We start from the raw sequence: 21,686 nt of genomic DNA on the forward strand, positions 1-21,686 counted from the left end.
TTAGAAGCTTTCACTCCAACCCACCCGTGAACCAGCCTATTTGAAGCAGCAGTTTCTGTGTGCTCCAAATCAGGACCACTGAGCAAGCTATTAAGCCAGTTAAGAGCTTGAAGAGAGGCCGGGCAGTGGTGGCGCATGCCTTTAATCTCAGCACTCGGCAGGCAGAGGCAGGCAGATCTCTGTGAGTTCGAGGCCAGCCTGGTCTACAAGAGCTAGTTCCAGGACAGGAACCAAAAACTACAAAGAAACCCTGTCTCGAAAATTCAAAAAAAAAAAAAAAGGAAAAACAAAAGAGCTTGAAGAGAAAGATGGAGCAACTTCCAACATCAACAATACAAAGACTTACAATGTTTCATTCTACCTCGCATCCCGTTTGGGACCTAGCCTGCTTCCCTTAGCTTAACTAGTCAGGTACATGGAGATTTTCTAATAGGACACTTGTCTCTCAGTCTGACTATCAGACCATGGAAAAATGGACTCCAAAGAGATGGGAATTTCCCCAGGAATCTCACTCTGGGAAAGGGAAACGGCATCAGCCAGAGGGAGAACTTACCCCCTAGAGGTTTCAGACAATTCTAACAACCATCAGGCCTCCTGACAGGATGATGGGGAACCTGGTCAATGACGGGAGAGAACACACCTTGCCTGGGACTGCTCAGATGTGTGCATCCTTGACCTCTGTTTGAACTCTGACCTCACATCAGGACCCTAAAGACAGATTGTGGGTTTCCTCTGGACCCCCTTTTCCTTCTCCTCCCAATGTGGTCACATTGAATAAGTCTCCTTTTTCTGCTTTCCATTAGTTTAAATTTGGCTCTTTTGATTGGCTTATTGAGGACAGGGGACCAGACACGACCTGAGACAAGGACGTGACCCCCACCACATCAGACAACATGAGCACAGATCAAGTTCTCTCACTGACCGCCCACATAACTGCCACAGTCTCCCAAACCTTACCTCTGGGGAAGTTGCCTGTCCTGCAATCCAATCGATATGTAATAGAGAAAGCAGAGGACATGCTGAAGACCAGAAATGCTGCTTATATCTGAGTGCTTCTCACGTTCTGAGATATTTATTCTTAGCTTGAGGATCTGAAGCCTAAGAGTAGCGCAGTGTAATTACTGAGGGCACCGGCACTGGTAAAGATGGCATCAAATCTTAACTCTGACATTTACCAGCTCTGTGACCTTGGACAAGTGACTGAAACTCGGTTCGGCTGGACTGAGCTATAATGAGGGAAGCAGTAATATCTTTACGGGGTTGTTACAAGGATGAAATGCGTTAAAATATGGGGACACCTAGAACTGTGCCAGGTGCGTAGTTTTTGTTTCATTTCTAGGGTCCTAAAAATAATAGAAACAGCATGAAAGACATGAGAGCAGGGAGTCTCTCGGCGACTGCCTGGATAGCAGCCAGCAGTCAGCAGGAAGCGTCTCATAGGGGGACTTTTCAAATTAGATCCAAAGAACCCAAGGGCACCACTGCATTATGTCATGATGGGTAGGGAAGATGTATAAAAAGGAACCTGTAGCATCCAAGGACACTACTCTATTCCAGCTCAGAATACAAGTGGCTGTGGTTATAAAGAACCTGATAGTCAGATATGATTTTAAAGATTCAATAATTTAATGGAAAAGGCAGTACAAAAAAATCTATTCAAAGAGTCTAATTTTTTTAAAAAGTAACATCACGGGAATCTACTTGACTATCAAAAAGGCCTAAGTGGCTGGGTCTCTAAGGTAAGGGGTCATCATTATAAGGAAGTAGTAAAAGCTGGGGAAGGTGGCTTACGCCTGTCATCTGAGTTCTTCTGAGGGAGAGACAGGGAGACCACTACAAGTTGAAGGACAGCGATGGCCATGTCCACATAAAGAGCTCAGAAAAGACTGTGATGGCTAACGTTAGTCTAAATTACTATGCTCAGGGGAGTTATAAAACAAAAATGCCTCTGATCTGTAAGCTCCACTTGCCCAAGGACAGACAACTTCCTGGAAAGCTGGGACCTGTTCTTGTAAGATAACAAGCCACGTGTCTTTGTTTCTGTAAGCAAGGTTGGCTGCCCCAACTGCACAGGAAGTGCTCAACCACACATAGGCAAGAAAAACATCAGGAAGTGTGCTTGCAAAGACAGGAAGTACGTAGCCTTTGAGTTTTGCCTTTATAAGCCTCTGACTAATGTAATTTGATACCATGCTTTGAGCATGTCAGTATCATTTAATAAGGTCTCTTATTTGTTAAAATGTATTAATTGTCAGACTAGTGAATATCTTAGCAAACCCAGACCTATACCAAAACAAAATAAAAATTCAGGAAATCATTTTTTGAGTAAGTGAGGTGACTGCTAATTCTCTCCTACCTTTCGCTCCCTAAATATTCTTTTGAGAAGTAAAAAATGTCCTGCACTTCTCAGGATTTGTACACATTGCACATATGGAAACTACATTTCCCAAACTCCCTTGCAGCTCAAGATGGCTGTGGGGCTACATTCTCATCACTGAATGTAAGTGAAAATCTGTTGAGTCAAATGTGATGTGCCTCTTCACATGACAGCTGCTCCTCTTACACCTTCCTCCTCTCATTACAATCTATATTCAGAACACTAAACAAGTAAACCAATTTTTTTCCATGCAGATGAGGCAAAGTCAAGAAACTCGCTGAACAAAAGAATCTGAGTTCCCTGATCAGCTTGACGGCAGAACAGAGTGGCCCAACCTTCCCTAGACCCTATGCCTCTACCAAGGATATCAATTTCTAATTTTTGCCAGAGTAATGGGGGGAGGTGATATAGCCTACTCTTACACCTTAATAATCTTAGAGAAAAGAGCGGAAATTAAATTCAAATAGCACAGTCAACAGCACCTTCCTGTATGTTACTCTCGGAAGACAGAGTACTAGCACCCAAGTTCAAGTTCTGCCTCCAAAAAAACCTTCAAAAACTTTATAATCCAGATAAATAAGTCAACTACCCAATAATTGCATAACTATACAGTCTACACTGCTTGTCACCCAAGAGTTAAAAGAAGGCAATATGGTCTTATAAGATTAGACAGTTCTCTCAAGTCAGACCAAGAAGCTTTTGATCAGGAAAGTCATTACGCATCCTCAGTGAGAAGGTTCTGGAATTAACAGACTTCAAAAGCAAAAGTAAATCCTGCCAGGAAAGGAGGGAAACTCTCTATGAAAGGAACGTGCATGAATAAAGCAATCAGTAAAAAGTACAGTAGAAAAGACACACTTTGAGCCCAGCGCTCAGAGGCAGAGGCAGGCAAATCTCTGAGTTCAAGGCCAGCCTGGTCTAAAAGCAAGTTTCAGGACAACCAAGCTTAGGCAGTAAAGGAAATCGCTTTTATTCCTAAAATGTTCGCGGAGCAGCTGCCAGCCCAGCAGAGATAGTTGCCAGAGCGGTGCAGATTCCCAGCGGTGGGGCAAGCTGGTCACCCAAGCGACTGACGGGCAGGCGGGAGACAGAGACATGGACAGACAAAACATGTTAAATGTTTATTTAGGGGGTTATGGGTGTTAGGGGAAAGGGAGAAGGGGGGCAGAGAGAGAGAGAGTAGAAAAAGGAGAAGAGAAAGAAAGAGGGGAGAAGTGGGAACACACATGCTACAGGAAGAGAGGAGAGCAAGAGAGGAAGTTCAAGATGGTGATGAGAGATCAGAGGTTGCTGCGAGTGGGCGTGGAAAGGGGCGGGGACCAAAAGAATAACAATCTCCAAAAATGGAAAGGTGGTAGAAATGTATTTGAATGAGGGGTCCATGTTCCAGCTCCAGCAAGCAGCAGAACTTGGTAACTTAGACCACATGGTTCTGGATTTAATATCAAGAATAGAAGAAAGTGGTTATGGAATCTCCCTCCATGCCTAAGGAAATCCACTGACGCCAAGCATGTGTCAGAGGTGTCCCTGAGTAGAGGTCTAGAGAGGCCATTGTGTGAAACTGAAGGAGAAGCCTAGATTGCCTTGGAGACCCTAAAATGTTAGAGATGCCAGAGCTGTGGGATACCTGCCAAGGAAACTGTTAACAGGGGATGGAACCAGCCCAAGAGAAAGAAGTGTGTTGCTGTCAATGGGGCTGAAAGGAAGCTGGACATCTGAAGATCATTTTGACATAAGACATGGAGCTACAAATTTTGAAGTTTGCCCAGCTGGATTTTTGTCTTGTTTCCGTCCAGTATTTCCTCACTATGCTCCCTTTCCTCTCTTTTGCTATAGTAATGTGTACCTTGTGTCATTGTATTTTGGGATTGTGTGATCTGCTTTTCCATTTTCATTTCAGGGGATTACAGGGAAGAGATTGCATGAATCTCAGAAGAGACTTTGTACTTTTAAACAGTGTTGAGACTGTTAGAGACTATGGGGACTTTGAAGTTGGAATGAATACATTTCAACATTACAATATGGCTACAAACCTATGGGGGGCAGGAATGGAGTGTGGGGGTTTGAATAGGAATGGACCCCATACACTCATAGATTTGAGTACTTGGTCACCAGGGAGTGGCACTATTTGGAGACATGGCGTTGTTGGAAGAAGTAAGTCACTGGGGGTGGCCTTTGAGGTTTCAAAATCTGAAGCCAGGCCCAGCGTCTTGCTTTTCCTGCTGCCTGCAATGCAGATGTAGAACTCTCAGCTCCTTCTCCAGCACCACATCAGCCTGCATACAGCCATGTTTCCCACAATGTTGATAATGGACTAAACCTCTAAATGTAAGCCAGCCCCATTAATGTTTTCCATTATGAGAGTTGCCATGGTTATGGTGTACCCTCACAGCAACAGAAACCTTAATTAGGACAACTCCTCAAAAGGAAACAAGAATGCTAGTCATGTGACTGATAGATGGTCCTGTACTGGGTGCCACGGAGAGCATTCAGACATCAGAGACATCATTTTTACCAGAAAGTGTCTGTGCTTTGTCTGTCTGTATTGTGTCCTAAAAACATTGTAAAAAAAAAAAAAATTTCCTGAACCATCATTTGTAGCAGAGTTTCCTGCTGGCCTGGCACCAAAGAGTTAGCAGCTAGCCATAACCCCATTGGGCCACACCTGGCCTCTCTCAGGAGTCAGAACCCAGCCCTAATCCAGCCTTTGTGTTACAGATACCTTTTGTCACCCTTATGTGAATCTCATTTGAGAGTTTCCCATGGATACAAAGCCAATGCAAAACTTGGTGGGGGAGCCGGGCGGTGGTGGCGCACGCTTTTAATCCCAGCACTCAGGAGGCAGAGGCAGGCTGATCTCTGGAGTTCGAGGGCAGCCTGGTCTACAAGAGCTAGTTCCTGGATAGGCACCAAAGCTACAGAGAAACCCTGTCTCGAAAAACCAAAAAAAAAAAAAAAAAAAAAAAAAAAAAGCTTGGTGGGGGAAAACCCAGAAAAACGTGGTAACTTCTGAATCAGGTATTTGCACTTGGCATTGTATTTTATGAAGCTTCATTCAGGTTGTTTTGAACATATGGAAATCAGCCTGCTAAAGTGTAAATATGGGAAAAAATAAAAATGCCCTGGGCAAAGGATAAGACTTCAGTCCACCGAGGCTGGGGAATCCCTGTGGCTGCAAAGGTTATATTCATTCTCAAGTGTCTCTGAGTCTTCATTTCACCGACCCTCATGAACCCACACACCTGCACCATGTTACCCGTGACAATCGTTGTAAGTAGAGCAATGACTTAAAGCCTTGAGGGGAAAAAATGATGCAGCAGGCATGAGGAAAGTATAAAAGACATCCTGTTGAACCATTGTATATAAATATTAAAAAAAAAAAATGAGCCAAGCTCCATTAGCCCTGAGATTCTGCGGAAGAGGGAGGTCAAATAAAAATGAGAACTTATCACTTGACATAACTAAAGGGTTGATAGGAGGGAGAAAAAAGAGCGCTGAGCCCCAAGATGGTTTTGGACAGTGTTTTATCACAGCAACAGAAAGGAAGCTAAACCGGCAGCACAGGATGTGATGAAAATGTACCTCTGGATGTGTGTCAATGTGAAAAATAAAACAGGGCTGGTAATGTTACTCCTCAGTAAAGTGTTTGCCCGAAATACACCAGAGGCCCTGCCTTCAATCCCCAGAACCTCAGCACAGACAAGTGTGTAGATAGGTCGGTCGGTACGTAGGTAGGTAGGTTGATGGATGATTCGAAGGATGGATGAATGGATGGATGGATGCATGGATGGATAGATACATGGATGGATGGATGCATGGATGGATGGATGCATGGATGGATGGATGCATGGATGAGATAGATGATAGATAGATAGATAGATAGATAGATAGATAGATAGATAGATAGATAGATAGATATAGATAGATAGACAGACAGATAGATGATGGATAGATAGATGGTTGATGGAGATACATGAGTAGAAACAGCAATACATATATGATAGTTAGACACCCCTTTGAACATCAAGCTGTTGAAATAGACCATATTAATAGCCTAAGAACTCTGCCTATAGTCTTCTTCAGGAACTCTGAGAAATGGCAAGCGAATCTCACACAAAGCAGAACCCAAGAAGCACCAGGCCTCTTGGAGCCCTGAACTGGGAAGCTGTCATTTAGAATTTAAGAAAGTAATGAATTCAAAATATTGTCAAAAGGAGAAATGATCCCTAAATTTATAAGAATTAAAGATTCAATGCATTTCTCTTCTTGCTTCTGGAATGACTTAGCATGCTCAGCCCTTTACTGCATGTATGACAGCATTATGATTAAATCAGTGTTTAATTATGCTCCCTAAACACCTTTGTTGTACTAACAGCCCCTAATGAGACTATGAGTTGAATATATTAAGTTTAAAACCATTATGTTGAAAATGGAACAAGCAGATCATCAGTTGTTATGCTAATGTGGTGATCTTCCAGACAGGGGCTAATTGCAGGACTAGCCTTCATTATAGAACAAGCATTAGGTTATGACTTAATGGCTACCTCTTCCCATGCCCCAAGGTTACAGAGCAAACTCTACATCATTCCTGGGCAAAGGGAATGAGGGAAAATCAGGAAGGTTCACACAGGAGGAAGATTTTCCATTTGTGGACTGAAATGACCAGGATTTCAGCTGCATAGGGAAGGTGAAGAGCTCAGCTGAATTGCCTGGCAACCGCCGGGCTGCTTGGTAACTCAGCGGGTTCATTTTGTGACTTTATTTGAACTCTCAGGAGAATCTTGAGACACAGCCTTCTGTAGACACCTTAATTTGTTTCTGAAATAAAATGTGGGCTATTTTTTTTCCCAAATTATAGAGAGTAATTCGAGTTTAGGTCAATCCTGTTTTGTGTGACTGTAGTGTATGCAGAAGAGCATCTAAATCATTAAGGAAACTGTATGTGAGCAAAAAGGGAGAATTTTAAGTCTGTGTGTTCTACCTTGTGTTAAGATTCATAATCCCTATCGATTTACTTTGCTCCAGAAAACATTTTACTGTCCACAGAAGCAAGCTTGGAAGCCTCCTACTAATCGAATACTCTGCTTCCCTTACAAGCTGCCCCTGGAGGTTTGAGAAGTAATGACTTTTCCTTTGACCACCCTATTAACTGGAGAGGAAATATATGAGTTTATAAACATTTATTCCTGCAAGAATCATTGCACACTAATCTAAAACTTTAAAAAGATGAGAAGCTACATCACTTCTCTATAATAAGTAAATATTACCCTCAATGTTCTTATTACCATGGCCTGAGGTGGGCACACTGTGATTCCATCACACACACTCTCGGTCACAAAAGCCTTTGCTATCCTTCGTTAATAAGCACCTAAGCCCTCCAGGCATCATGGGTGCTATGGAAACAAGAGGTAGAAAGTTCTACCACAAGCAACGATCCATCTTATTTGTGTTTAACAACCATACAGTCCACAAGGTGCATCTCTAGACCTACACTCATAATAAATGATGACTTTGAAAAGCAGCTGTGAGATCAATTGTGAATTAATTTAAAAGAATAAAACCATACCAAGAAACAACCAAAGGTAACGAGATTAACGCATAGTACTGAGGAAATGAAAAGGAAAGCTAAGCAAAAAATGAAAAAAAAATGTAAAGCAAAAAAACCACAAATAGCTAAAATTGATGAAATAGACAACAGGTACCAAAACAAAAGACGAAGAATTCACAAGGAAGGCCAGGGATGATGGTATTTCTGAAAATTTTCAAGTTTGCAATTTAAATATACACAAAAAATTAAAATTTTGAATTTCATTTAAAGTAAAAATATAAAAGTTTTTTGTTAGAACATAAGTCTGTGCCTGGAGTCCAGATTCCATGCCTGAGGAGATCGGGCCCCACTTCCCTCAGCTGTCCATGCTTCGGCCTAAAAGCAAGCAGTTCCTGGTTTCTGTCCTCATTAGCACCTGGACCCTCCACACTCTGTTACCTACCCTGTGTGGAACTAAGGCACGTGAGGGGAACCTTCCCACCGCTCCTGAAAAGGTGAACAAAGTCAGAACTGCCCTCTGTTCCGGGGGTTGGGCTGAGACTCAGAGACTGTCCTGAAGACTCTTCTTGGGAGATGCTTCTCTGGCCTGCCCCACACACCCACTATCCCCATTCTCTCATGTCTGTCTCCCTCCCCACTCTCTGTCACCCTTCCTCTCAAAGAAGCACCTCTACAAGCTTTAAAAAGAAGCCCCCCACTATCTCCCTTTAAAGCATGGAGACTTCTCTAGCTATTATTTTGTTTCGTCTGCTGTTGTCACGCCTCCCTAGAGGCCCAATCACGTTCCTGAGGACCTTCGTTCTAATAACCCTCCCTCATTAAAGGGGATCACATCATTAAAGGGGATCACATCATTAAAGGGGATCACATCATGTGTCAACTCCCTTTCTCGGCCTACCAGTGCTGCTGGTCTCTTCTATTACATAAGAGTTCTAAATTGCTTTACAAATGTATTTAGATGCAGTAAATTAAAATCTCCTCCTTACCCGCCACTCACTATTCCCCTTGCCTGTGTTGCAATCCTCCTGCAGCTAAACAGGATGATGTGCAGTTACAGCCCCAGCTCCTAAGACGGTAGGATAGGAGGACCACGAGTTTGTGTCAGCTTAAGCGTCAAAGTGAGTTCCAAGCCAACCTGGGATACAGAGGGAGAGCCAATCTCAAAACAAAACAACAATAAATTCTCTGCTTTAGCTTTTCCCTTACAGTTTTATAATAAATGCTGCCGATGCAAATTGAAGGCCACCAATTGCTAGATGCCCAAAGCCTATACCTATGTGACTTGTCTGCTCTCTGGAGTAGCACAGAAAGGCAATAGATCTCATGAGGTCAGATTGGCTTCATGATTCTTCTGAGTAATACAAACATTACAAGGCTAAGAACTGTGAGCCATTTATCTCTAGTACCCAGAACACCTGGACTTGGTTAATCTCCTCATCTCAAAGAATAAGTTTATCCTGATAAGAATATAATTCATTTATGGCATCGGTTTCCTAAGACTAAATCTGGCACTTCCCAATCCTCTCCTTTCCTGCCCTTCTCATTCTCTCAGTAGGGTGTATTCCCATGGACATTTTTTATTATTTCTCAGGAAGCATATATGAAAAGAAAAAGATAGTACAATAATGATCCTTGAAGTTGTGTGACTATGTAATTGTTGAACCCCACAGCAAACCAAGCAGTACAAATGAACAGTCTTTTGGTTCGTGTAGTCCTAATATCTCTGAAGAATTTTTTATTCAGAGTATAGAGGATAGAAAAAATATTCCCATTGGTTGATATTATTTATAAATTTAGATAACTTTGTTTGGGGTGGTTTTTTTTTTAAGGAGTGACAGTTTAGAGGTTTTTATAATGTGTACATTTTGTAAAATCATGGTATAGTATGAGAGTAGTGTGAATGACTGTACTTGCAATATTCGGGAGGCTTGATGTAGGGAGAGCCTGCTTTTGAGCCCATGCTGGGCTACATAGTGAGACCCTTTCTCAAAACTTAGGATACAGTCACTTTTACACACATGTATATTAAAGGTGGATTTGCTAGACCTTTCATTTCATATGTCATGAAAGACTTTCAGTGTTGGCGTTGGGTAGTCACTGAATTAAGAGAAGAACCAAAATCAGTCAGCCAAAGTATGGGGATGAAGTCAGATGGGAGGTACTGTTTAAAAAAAATGTAAATGGGCAATCAAGTTGGTATGGGAGCTCAATAGCCACACCACACAAGAGGCTTGTTGGAGGAGGGGCCACTTGCTGGTTCCCAGCTATTTAGCCCTGAAATAATCACACAGAAACTGTGTTAATTAAATCACTACTTATTCCATTAGCTCTAGCTTCTTATTGGCTGACTCTTACATCTTAATTTAACCCATCTCCATAAATCTGTGTATTTCCACGTGTCAGTGGCTTACCAGCAAAATTTCAGCATGTCTGACTCTGGCAGCAGCTCCACGGCATCTCCTTTTCCACTTACCTTCTTCCAGCATTCAGTCCAGTTTTCCCTGCCTACCTAAATTCTGCCCTATCAACAGGCCAAGGCAGTTTCTTTATTTATTAACCAATAAAAGCAACACAGACAAAAGGACCTCCCACACCAGCTGAAGCCTGCAGCTGCCACAGACTGAGATCTCTCAGTGTGTGGAGAGACAGAAGTAAGGGAAATGAGATGCAGGCAGGAAGGAGCCTTGCACTGGCTTCTAGAATAAAAGCCATTTCCACAATGTGATGGTCAAGGACATATAAGCAGATTAACTCTCACATCTGAAAAAAATCCTAGATGGAGTCGTGTAAGGTTATATGTGAGGTCCAAAGCCTGTCCCTTGCTGATCTTTCTGCTCCTCTCACAGGATCTGCCTGAAAATCACAGAGACATGGTTCAGCAACTGGAGGAGGTGACGGAAGCGCATTTAGCCACGTGAATGGTTGTTTCCACAAGCTTCCACAGCGCTTCCCTTTGTGTGGACATTGTTGATCAAGGCTGTGAGTAACCACTTCCTCTCATTACTAACTTCCCACAGGCATTTTCAGGCATAACTTCTTACAGTCTCCACGCCCAGAGCAAGGTACAAAACCAACTTCTATGAATTTTCATGAATACTCAGAGGATTTTCAAACAAACAAGTTTTTCCCACAGGCAATTAGACACCTTTGGGAATGGCAGTTCTGCATGGTTCTCAGCAGGAAGCTCACATCTATTTTTTTTTTGAAAGTTAACAGCTAAAATGAATTTCTTACCCTCCCAGAAAAGCTGTTCTCAATGGCTATGGTATGCCAGCAATTTCCTGGAGGTTGTGTTCATAACATTGGCTGCCAGCTGAAGAGTTGATAAGGGAGTTCTAGCAATAAAGGTGTAACTAATACATAAACTCAAAGAGAATGAAACCACCATATTACATGACAAATGACAGGCCCAGAAAAATAATCCTTTGTCCACCTTTAAGACATCAAATCCAAATGGACAAAGAGTTGCCTTTAAAATAAAGGTCCTCTGTGACATAGAGTAAACAACTTAGCTACTGCCCTAAAAGAATAAGTAGAAATTAAAGTTTATGTTCTTCCTGTGGTTTTTTTTAATCTCAATGAAATGTAAGTGATCATGGACTCAGTGCAATAAAAAATAAACCAACATGAAAATTGAGGTAGCAGAAAAAAAACAGAGAAATATTCGAGAACCATAGTAAAATCGAGAAAATTAAAATGTTCATTATAAGTTGTAAACAATAGAGTTAAGACAGAAAACAATGTTAGTAAAAACCTAGAGAACTTCTCAAAAAATGACATTGGTGGTAAAAGAAAACTCAACACGTAAAAGTTAGCAAAAGAACAATAACTAATGAAGACCCTCTAGAAAGAAAAAAAGGAGTAATGTCTGAAGCAGCAAAAGAATGAACACATGGATGTCAACAGATTGATCAACTATATATAAGCATGTTAAGTGATTAAATTCTAACATGATGAAATGATGATTCATCCAGACAATAGACTACGAGGAGCAGTCTTGGTGACCTAGAATGACACCGGCACCATCTTTAAAAGTTGGGCAGCAAAGAGATGCACTGGTCATTTCATTCTCACACAAGACAACGTGACCAATTGTTTAAAAATCTACTAGTCATGTGAAACTATCAGAAACAAAAGTACTTCAGAGTTTTGAGAGAGAAAACAAAGTAAGACTTGGAATCTGACGGTGAACAACTTTAAATGGGCAGCTGATGTCTGCTAGGGAAGGGAGAGCCACTCTCCTTAGGAGTGTGGACCCCAGCAGGCCGACCGTGATCCAGGAGATAGCTCCACACTGTCCATATGTGGGCAGTACAAGCTGGACTCAGTGGGTTACAAAAAAAGGAAAGAAAAAGGGCTTGAAGTTGGGAGGGAATTAAGGAGAGAGGGTGGATTGGGGATGAGTTATACAGAGAAGTATAATTAAGTATAATCAAAATACAATGTATATATGTATGAAATTCTCAAAGAATTAATAAAATGCTATATTAAAATTGATAAAAATAATACTGACACAATGGTGCATCAGAGATTAAGGCTAAATAATGAGTCAGGACCAAATGAAACAGCTGACGTAGGACTATACCTTACTCCTCTCTCTTCCTAGAAGTGGGAAGTCAGGTTCCACTTGAGGCTCCATCCCTAGCTGAGGGCACTGTCATCTCTAAGAGTGCCATTCCCATGTGTATGGTCAGAGGTGGCTGAGCAATCACATCGGTATTCAAGGCCATGGCCACTGGGCAACAGAGAGTGGGCAAAGTCCGCAGTTTCCTTGTAGAAAATTGATAAGGAGATTGTAAACTTAGCTCTGTTCACATTTGAATGAGCAAAATTAGTGAGATGGTTTCACATACTATGGTGGTTTGAATAAGAATGGCTTGGTCATCAGAGTGTGGCACTACTTAGGATTAGGACGTGGCCTTGTTGGAGGAATGTAACGCGAGCAGTGGGCTTTGAGGTTTCAGAAGTCCAAGCCAAGCCCAGTGGCTCTCTCTTCTCCCAGCTGCCTGTGGATCCTGATGAAGAACTCTCACCTCCTCTAGAATCATATCTGCTTAGGTGCCACCATTCTTCCCACCATGCTGATAACAGACCAAACCTATGAAACTGTGAGCAAGTTCCGATTAAATGCTTTCCTTTATAAGAGTTGCCATGGTCATGGTGTCTCTTCACAGCAACAGAACACTAAGACACATAGGTACAGTAAAATTGGAGTGGACACGTAACCAACTAAAACTTGAGTTATATTTGTATGTATGGACCAAAGCCTATTTCAAAGAAAAGAAAGCTAGAAGGATGACAGACATTGGGTGGGTTCACTGCCACACATAATTGCAAAGTTAAAAGAACAGTTGTAAAAGGAGCTGTGGACAGGCCTGCTTTTTGTCCCGCCCCCCCGGCTCCCACATGGTAAGCTTTACACCCAAAATAACAACACACAAACTGTATTCATTTAAACACTGTCTGGCCCATTATATCTAGCCTCTTCTTGGCTAACTCTCACATCTTGCTTAACCCATATTTAGTAATCTGTGTAGCACCACAAGGCAGTAGCGTACTGGGAAGGATTCTAGCCTACGTCCATCTTGGGCCAGAGCTTCATCGTGTCTGTCTCAGGTGGGAGAATCATGGCGACTGTCTGACTCAGCTTCTTTCTCCCAGCACTCTGTTCAGTCTACTCCACCTACCTAATTTTCTGTTCTATTAAAGGGCCAAGGCAGTCTCTTTATTTAACCAATGGAATCAACACATAGACCCTCCTCCATCAAACAGTCAGGTGCTAGGGTTAACAAATAAGAGTGCTTGCTGTGCAAGAATGAGGACCTGAGTTCAAATCCCAGCACCCACATTAAAAAACTATGCATTAACAAACATAAAAAAAAACTAGGCATTAACAGGGATGCATCTGTGACCCCAGCACTGAGGGAGGGGGACAAAGTTAGGAGGATTACTGAGGCTTGTGGTCATCAGCTTAGCTCCAGGTTCACTGAGAGATTCTGTCTCAGGGGATAAAGGGGAGAATGAGAGAGCAGAACACGCATCATCTTCGAGTCTCTGGTGTGCGCATTGCACATCACTTGCCATGCATGTGTGCACACCACACACATTCACACATCCAAAAACACCAAAGCTGACACTTGAAAGAGAAATATAAAGCTGAAGCTTATAATTGAATAAAAATATCAACCCCAATGTATAACCCTAAATTACATTAAGGGATCAGTATAAAAGGAGCATAGGAAAATGTGCTAAATCATTTTATGTAGCATTCGGAAATCTGTATCTAGTTAGATGCAGTGTAGTTTCAAACATTTTTAATTAAGTTAACTATTATTGAAGTTGAAACAATCTACAACTGTCTTGAATACTTCCTAACTGAAGTTAAGATTTTCAGTTTCAAATCAGTAAGGAGAAAAGGAAAGCTAGAGAATAGCGGGAGATTCCCATAACAAATGTTTAAAATAAAGAGGGAAGGGGTGACAAAAATAAAAATCATACACAGAATCTAAGCAAAATAATTTAATTCACCTAAAACTAAGAGTATTCAACTTCAAACAAACTCAGCATAAAGACATCAAAATGCTGGAAATCAAATGGACTAGGAGATCAAAGCAAAGAAAATAGTGGACTAATTTCACACGTACTAAGAAGGACATTTGTAGTGCTGAGTGGTCTGCTCCACAAGGAAAACAAAATAGTCATGAACTTCTCTCCCAAAAGGCAAGACTGAGAGAAAAATTAGTTTTGTTAATGAGAATTTGAAACAACTCTAGTTTACAGAACAAAGCCCCATAAAGATATGACTAGTATAACAAATAAGATTGTTTATCATATGAAATAAACTTCATTCCATGGATATTACTTACAAAAATAATTACCATGCAGTAGTTCATGGTGACGACCTCAATAAAGGCTAAAAAGACACAATGTGTTTTACGTTCACAGACTGCAAACTAAGACAGAAAATTAACTGAAAGAGAAAAAAACAGAAGTCACCCAAATCTCTTGGAAATTAAATGGGAAAAAGGCTTTGCTAAATAACCGCAGCATGAACAGAAAAGAAATTGAAGTCATTATTTTTTAATTAAACACTGGTTATTAAATAAGAACGGAAGCAAATAAACTTCCAACTTAAAACAGTAGCAACCCTAGGAAAAGTCAGGGACTACAGGCATTCACTCAATTCAATCATTTGTTCAGCAAATGTTTTGGCTACGGCCTATTAAGCTGAGGGTGCTGGGGTACAGAGAAGTTACATTTTAGATAGTACATAAATACATAAATAAGTAAGCATATTAGCAATAATTACATAACAATGTTTAAAACAAAAATCAACCTTGTAAAGAAAAATGGTGGGCATGAGGGATTCGGGGCCGGGTAGCAAGCGGCTGTTCTCTTATATTGGAAGACAGTTACAGGTTTATATGAACAGGTGATATTTGAAAAAAAAATTGAGCTGGGGAGATGAAGATGAGCAAGTATCTGGAGGAAGACACCGATGGCAACACACATAGGTAATTAACACAAACCGAAAGATGAATCTTAGAAAAAGTTGTAAATATGTCTTTCTACATTATCAACAAGTAAAGAAAGAAGAAATGGAGGAGGGAAAGAGGCAGGGGAGGGAAAGAGAGTAGGAAGGGGGGACAGGAGAGAGATGGGGCCGGGGGAGAAACCTAAAACATAGAAAAGATTTTTAAAGGTTTTTTTTTTAAAAAAAAAACTTTAATTATAGCTGGGTGGTGGTGGCACACACCTTTAATCCCAGCACTCGGGAGGCAGAGGCAGGTGGATCTCTATGAGTTCAAGGTCAGCCTGGTCTCACTAGTTCCAGGACAGGTTCCAAAGCTCCAGAAAAAAAAACCCTATCTGGAAAAAGCAAACAAACAAACAAACAAACAAAAAGCCCTCTAATTATGTATATGGGGGACAAATACTGCACATGAATGCAGCTGCCTGCCAAGGCTAGAAAAAGATGTCCAGTGCCCTACAGCTGGGGTTGCAGGAAGTTGTGAGCTACCTGATGTGGGTGCTGGGAACTGAATGCAAGTCCTTTGAAAGAACAGCAAGCACCCTTAACAATGAATCCATTGCCGTTCAGCTAATTGTGAAGAGTCACAATCAAAAGATTAAATCCACCAAATTATTATATAGCATGACTGGGAATGAAAGGTGTTGATGGCATGTAACTTTTAAAGAGTCAAATCAAGCAGAAATTTTAATAATGAGTTTTGCATTGCATTTTTTCTGGGATCTGAGAAATTTGGGTAAATGTTCAAAGGAACACCACTTTGACAAGAATAAACAAGGAACTACCAACATCTACTCTAGGGTTTAGAAAAAGAGCAAAAGTCAGACCTGGTCTCTTTACTCCTCACCTGTCTCCTACTGTTTGATGTAAAATCAACAAGGAAGCTAACGCAGTACAGAATTGACCTGAGATGTGAGCTGTCAGCTGCAGAGGAACACACTGGGATACACACACACACACACACACACACACACACACACACACACACACACCTTCATTGCCACTGGAGAGTGTGTCCAGGGCACAGGTCATGCAGTAAGGAATTGACCTGAGATGTGAGCTGTCAGCTGCAGAGGAATACACTGGGATTACACCACACACACATACACACACACACACACCTTCACATGTTTATATGCTATATGCTTACTTGTTTACATACGTACATGCATATACATTTGTATAAATGTATGGAATATTCCTTTATACTGTGTGAATATATGTCACTCTGATTGCTTTAATAAAGAAGCTGACAGGCCAATAGATGGACAGGTAGAGGTTAGACAGGACTTACAGACAACACCAGAGTGTGAAGAAGAAGTGGAGGAATCTTGGGGTCACAAGAAGATGCAGAGAGAAGCAAGATGAACTTGCTATGTTTAAAAAAAAAAAGAGGGCTGGAGAGATGGCTCAGAGGTTAAGAGCATTGCCTGCTCTTCCAAAGGTCCTGAGTTCAATTCCCAGCAACCACATGGTGGCTCATAACCATCTGTAATGGGGTCTGGTGCCCTCTTCTGGCCAGCGGACGTATACACAGACAGAATATTGTATACATAATAAATAAATAAATAAATAAATAAATAAATAAATAAATATTAAAAAAAGATATGTCCATGTGGCAGAACACAGATAAGAAATATGGGTTAATTTAGAATGTAAGAGTTAACTAGTAATAAGCCTGAGTTTTTATAATAATCTTATTTTAAATAAAATCTGAGTCTTTATAATTAATAATAAGTCTCTGTGTAGTTATTTGGGAACTGTCTAGTGGGACAGAAAAGATCGCTTATATAAATGTAAGCATGCTGAACCATAGAGCAGCTCTTTCCCTTGGAAATAAGCAAAATACTATCAATAAAGCCAAAAAAAATTAGCTCTGTCATTTAAGCTTGTCAGGAGACCTACACCTGCAGTTCTTTTGAAGGGAAGTAGGAGGCGGGAAGAACAGGACAGCCTGGGGTACGTGACGGTACTTTATCTTTTAAAAAAAAAATAGGTGAATATTGTCTTTCTATATAAAATTTAAATCTTTCTATGTAATAAAAAGTGTTCTCTTTGACATGTCAGGATAACACTGGTGCATTATCACCCAGATGTCACAGAATTAGCAGATTTCAAGAGTTTGAGAATACTGTTTGGTGTCATCTAAGGACTGAATCCCAGAAACTCTTTGTCTATTGAATGACAGAAAAGAAGTATCAGGTTTTATGTTTCATCTTGCTTTGAAATGATAGATATGTGGAAATGCTGTTGCAAAATATCTCCAGTCATAAGAAACATATTTGTCACAACTCTGGTTAATAAGTGACAAAGCTCAGCTGGAGTAGCACAGATTGTTTGAAGGTATACATCCTAGGTGGGCCTTGGGAAACCAGGAGTCCAAATAACTTCGCATGTTCCATCAATTCCTACTAGAATAAGTCAATAATAATTAGTACAGGGCTCAGCAGCCTTAAACCCTGAAGTCAGGAAATTTCTGCATTTATAATCCACAAGGCAAAATACATAGTCAACAAATGTTCGGGAATTCTGATTTTGAAAGACATGCTAGAAGGCAACTGAACTTGACAGTGTTTATCAAATCCCTGGTCCTGTTGTGTTGACATGACTGTTCTCATTATAGCCACGTCCACAGAGTCAGTGGGGCTTAGGAGTCTCCAAGATCAACAATTGGGGAAAGATGAGCCTGAGAGTTTCTACTACAGAGGAAACAGTTAATGCATACCCTGAAATGCTCCAGTTATAGAAATGTATTGATTTGACAACTTCTTTAGATTGCTATTATTTAAGTAAATGTGTTTGCATTTAAGAAAAGAGAAGATAATAAATCCTATAGTAAGCATCCATCTTACCCATCTTTGCTGTTTGCCAGTGTGCCTTGTAAGATAATTATTCCAAAAACAGGAATCCAAACTAGCAAATTCATGCAAATTAGGACAATCATCTAGCACAGTGAACAGGGAAAAGATGTGGCTGCTGTGGGAAGGAAAGATACTAACCCACACAACAGCAACAGAGAAAAAAAAAACGTGATTCTTAGATTTTCTGAACTAAGAAACAAACACGGAAATGTAATGAGGCATCGCGTTTCTGACACGGTTTCTGTTGGTTCCCATGTGGAGAGTCGGGAGAACATCTAACCAGAACACAGAAAGCCAGAAACCCAGCATGGAGAATATGCTTTCCACCCCAAGCATAAAAGCATTGAAAACACTCTCATTAGTTGTGATAAAAAGTAATTCAATGCTCCTAACTAATATAATATACCTTTATTTTATGCATCTTGCAATTACTAGTTTTAGCATGCAAGATAATGGCTTGGCTATGGCATTTTCATTCATGTGAATCCTTCTACTTTGATCTTTTCCGCCACTCCACCTCCCTCCTCCCATGTCTGCCCCACTGTCTTTTTTAATATAATATTTTTAATGATTCCTGGAGAATTTCAGACAATGTGTTTTGATCATATTCACCCCCACTGCTCCCCATAACTCATCATAAGCATGCCCACTACCACCTCATCCCCCTCTATCTTTCCTGTTTCTAATAGCCCACTGAGTCCAGTTTATGTCACCAAGATATTCACAGGTGTTGGGCCATCTGTTGGAGCATGCCAACACTCCTAACTTTGACTGACACTTCCTCCAAGCTAGCAATTATCAATAGACCCTCAGCTGTGAGTGGGGTCCATGGGCTCTTCCCCACTTTGTGCTGAAATGCTGACTGGCTGGATTCTGCACAGGCAATCACGCCTGCTGTGAGTTCAGGGGTGCAGAGATCCTGCCTGGAGAGAAGAGAGTTTGCCTGTGCTCCCCAGCCTCTGGCTCTTACAATCTTGTGCCCTTTTTGTTGGTTCCCCTCCTCTCTAGCAATATTTTTAAAGTGGAAGATACCAATAGCTAAAAATCAAAAGGTTGAGGAATGGGGAAAGGGGGAAAGGTGGTAACGCAGGAATGAGAAAAGGAAAGGACATAGTTTAAAGGTCTGAGAATAGAGAAAAGGCACAAAATATGTACAGGCACATGAGTGAAGGACTGTCATGAAAGCTTTTAACACAAAACAAAGGCTAAAACAAAAATGACCAATTAAAATATAAAACCAGAACAAAAAAAATGAAGTATGAAATAAAAAAAAGAATGAAAATATATTGCCAGTTGTTTAACCAGGGGGCTTCACCCCAGTCCCCTGGCATCAATTTTGAAATGTTGGCTGGAAAATTCTATTTCAAAACTCCCCTGGGAGTGGCCCCAGTCCAAACTCCACCTCCCAGAAAGCCCACCAAATGGTGGCCCCTCCCAAGGAGGGTCAAGACCACTCCCACAGGCTACTTAAACTGCTGCCCAGAGAATGAACACATGGTCTCTCCCCTTTTCCCTTTCTGGGTTCTCCTTTTCCCCCTCACTGTGTTTTCCCAGGGGCCCACCTGGGAGCACTGGCATTCATTAAACCTGGGCATCTTCTAATTTGGTCTGATTGGAATTATTGCATCGGTGGAGAGGTTTGTCGGTCAGAAAATACTTAACACCAGTCAATATTTCTTCCTTGTTTTAAATATGGTTGATCCCATCCCTAAGTTGCCTTTTGCAGCTGACCGACTCTACAGGTGAAAAAGGTAGCACTCTCAAGAGGAAGTCAGAGCAGAATGTGCTCCCTACTGGGTTAGATCGCACAAAGATCAACTCCCCACTGGAGCTTCCCAGTCCTGAGAACCCACTCCCTGCTGGGCTGCAACCGCAGCATAAGCTCTACTGTTCTGGGTGATCTCATTTTCTGTGCCCCATTTTCAATTCTGAGGCTGTTCAATGCCCAAGTCCCACCAGGAAGCAGACTGCTTCTCCACACTGAAGTTTTTGCCTGAGTCTATGTGTGCCTATAAGGCTGTACCATTTTGTGTTTGTGGATTGTTGCTAATAGAAGGGGAGGGTCCCAAGGGGTGAGAGAACCTTCTGGGGACAAGTTCCTGACACCTCTAATGGACTGGTTTGGAGCAGTTCTCTCCTTTGACCCAGCCAGGGAGAAAGGAAGCACGGCCAAAAGCAAATCCCTCCCAAGCATCTGCTCCATCGGCTCCATGGTCTCCACAGATCTCCCAATGAAAGTTTGTCTGCTGTTGGCTGCTGAACACCTTCCTCTGTTCCTCTTTGTTGACTCTGACAGGGTGGGAGGAGGAAGAGTTTGTCTTCTCTGTTCAGTAGATTCTCTATATTGGACTCCATTGCTTCCTTTGTAAATCTAGTGTTCCGTGTTGCTGCATCTTAGACCTCCTCACTGTGCTGTGGCTATCTCCTGCCTTTGCCTGGTTCTCATCTCTCCAGTATGGATCAGGTATTTCTTTCTGATTCATGGAAATTCAGGAGAGTAATCTTTACCTCAATTCCACTATCTTCCAATGTTTCTTATAATGAATAGGTAGGTGAGATTTCACACCAGCATCACATTCATAAGTAAGAAAGCATCTAAATTGCACTAAATATCATCAAAAGGGTGTCATCTGGCAATATCGTCTCTGTAAAGCAACATTACTATGTGTTACTAAGAAAAACTACATGAGAAAGAAATACTGTATTTCTCAGACCAGTGTCATCTCTTTGAAAACCTGGTGGTACTTACCCCACAAAAGCAGTACTCAGTGGTGAAAGTTAAATCACCATGGGTGACATCATCTATAGAAAGGACTGTGTCCACTTGCCACTGATGACACCACGCCACTTGCTAAAAACAACAAATTCATACATCATTCCTTGGACTTTTCCAGATTCTAAGTCCACTTCAAGGAACAGCCTTGGGGGGCAAAAAGTACTGTCATTCACTTTTAATTTTGTCAGGATTCCTGAGTAAGTGGGTGTAAATATCAAGAATTGCTTAATATTCTCACCGGAACATACATGTCCTTCCTTACAAGATTATTTTTTTACCTATATTATATTCACTGCATTTATTAAGTATTTACTAGGATTCAGAATTCTCAATGCCGCTTATTCTATGAGTCACATTCTAGAATTTGAAAAGATCACACCATTTCAAAACTAAGGGCAGAACGTTTAGGGTTTTATTCTTAGACTACTTAAAGCAAGTGTCTGCTACTGTGAAGGTAAGCTGTCTTAACACCCAACATCTTCATCAGGTTTCAGGTAAAATGGAAGGATCGTGAAGTTAAGTTTGTCACAAACTTTTGAGAACACTGTTCTCCATCCCCTAACTTAATAGGTTTCTCATTGCAGACTTTATTT

Source organism: Chionomys nivalis, chromosome 21 (assembly GCF_950005125.1).
Source record: "Chionomys nivalis chromosome 21, mChiNiv1.1, whole genome shotgun sequence".
Taxonomy (NCBI): Eukaryota; Metazoa; Chordata; class Mammalia; order Rodentia; family Cricetidae; genus Chionomys; species Chionomys nivalis.